The following is a 2,184-nucleotide window of genomic DNA, read 5'->3' as shown; positions in this document are numbered from 1 at the left end:
GCACTCCTATCTGGTACATGTTCTATATACTAGGGCTATTTTCTAGGATGGGTCGCACGATCGTTTTGTATGGAGTGTCCTTTGTAGACTGACTGCATTTACGTAGCATTCCACCAATAAATCGCAACTAGTGGAGGGGTATGATACTCAATCGAATTGGAGAGAAAAGAAATTGATGACTGAAATTTGGTAAGAGAGGTGATAGAGTGTTAGGACACATCTTAAGGCAAAGAGCAGTAGTTATTGTGATGGTTCAATTGCGTCACGTGGCCGCGTATTTTTAACACACGCAGTGCAGCTCTGGCTCACCCTACGAGCGCCGCCAACTGCTGTGGGCCTGCGGACCTAGTTTCACCGTGGCCAGCCTTCTCTGTCGAACCATTTACGAGGAGACGCGATCTGCCATCATACCGGCGGTGCGTGGGTTTAGCGCGCCACGTGCCTCGGTCTGGCAGGAAATTGGAATCATCAACCGGATTCGCCGTCGGCGCATTACCCTGGGTTGATATCGACTCAGACGTTAGTCTTGTATGAAGGTGAGATTCATTGTATACAACGAACTTCCTATTCCAGGGCTATAGGGACCTATCTGTTATGTGGCAGTGGAATTTGGTTACGGACATTTTGTAAACATGGTTAAAATGTAGTTGAAGCGAATTGTATAGTCAGCTAGTAAGTGATGTCTGCCCACGCGGGTGCTATTGACTGGGCTGAGCCGGCCGGGGTGGCCGAGCGGTTCTAGGCGCTACAGTCTGGAACCGCGCAACCGCTACGGTCGCAGGTTCGAATCCTCCCTCGGGCATGAATGTGTGTGATGTCCTTAGGTTAGTTAGGTTTAAGTACTTCTAGGGGACTGATGTCCTCAGAAGTTAAGTCCCATAGTGCTCAGAGCAATTTGAACCATTTGACTGGGCTGAGTGTAAATGCGTTTTCTTTAATCCGTACACATGTTTTCTATTCAGTACTGACTAATAGCCGTAGGCTCCATGTTGGCTAACATTGCTGTTTGAATGCCAGTGCTTGCTGTTTTCCCCGTGGTTTGCCATGGTTTGCTTACTTCTTATTTTGTGGTGGTCTCATTAAGACCATAGCGTTTTTTTAAACGTCTGGTGCTTATTGTTTGGGTGGAGTTTGGGAAGAACCACTCAGGATTTGAAATGATTGGTTGCTTCGTTTGGGGGAGGGGACCAAACAGCGAGGTCATCGGTCCCATCGGATCAGGGAAGGATGGGAAGTCGGCCGTGCCCTATCAGAAGAACAATCCTGGCATTTGCCTGAAGCGATTTAGGGAAACCACGGAAAACCTAAATCAGGATGGCCGGACGCGGGTTTGAACCGTCATCCTCCCGAGTCCAGGGCGCTAACCACTGCTCCATCTCGCTCGCTTTTGAAACGATAATGAGTGTTTTGTAATTACTTTAATTGCTGCCAGTTATAGGGTTTTGTGGCATTGCCAAAGGGCTAGCGTGAGAATTAAATTTGAAGTCATGCTGTTCTGTATTTCCTGTAATGGCCGTGATATGCGCTCCGTCTTCAGGCCACAAGTGGCCATCGGGACCATCCGACCGCCGTGTCATCCTCGATGGAGGATGCGGAGGAGGGGCGTGTGGTCAGCACACCGCTCTCCCGGTCGTTATGATGGCTTTCTGTGACCGGAGCCGCTACTATTCGGTGGAGTAGCTTCACAATTAGCATCACGAGGCTGAGTGCACCCCGAAAAATGGCAACAGCACATGGCGGCCCGGATGATCACCCATCCAAGTGCCGGCCACGCCCGACAGCGCTTAACTTCGGCGATCTGACGGGACCCGGTGTATCCACTGCGGCAAGGCTGTTGCCAAATGGCCGTGATATGGGGTCACTAATTTGTGTACTGTATTGTAAATGTTTAGTGAGAGCTCGCCTCAGGATTTTGGATTGTCTCTTTTCATCTGGTTAATGAAGATGTTGATTAAGAGTTACTGCACACCTCTCAACCTGGCAACACTTCTCCTAACTCCACCTTAGGTAATACGGTACTCGAGGAAAGATGTGTGTGTGTGGAGTAAAAATTGTATTGCTAGACCAAGGCTTGACTACATTCTAGTGCATGGACGTTGCAATAGCAAAACAACAGGTATGAATATTTGCGCAGATTGGGTTAGATCCGTATCAAACCAGTCTTGAGACTGAAGTTGACAACAA

At 48.8% G+C, this 2,184-nt stretch overlaps 1 pseudogene; it reads right to left on the bottom strand.

Annotated features, from left to right (window-relative positions):
* Positions 1–1,721: 1,721 nt before the first annotated feature.
* LOC124559393 lies at positions 1,722–1,839 on the bottom strand (annotated as a pseudogene).
* Between the last annotated feature and the right edge of the window lie 345 nt (positions 1,840–2,184).

The sequence above is a fragment of the Schistocerca americana genome, chromosome 1, assembly GCF_021461395.2.
Source record: "Schistocerca americana isolate TAMUIC-IGC-003095 chromosome 1, iqSchAmer2.1, whole genome shotgun sequence".
NCBI classification, from domain to species: Eukaryota; Metazoa; Arthropoda; class Insecta; order Orthoptera; family Acrididae; genus Schistocerca; species Schistocerca americana.
Note: the sequence above shows the minus strand (reverse complement) of the source record. Positions and strands in the feature narration are given on the sequence as shown.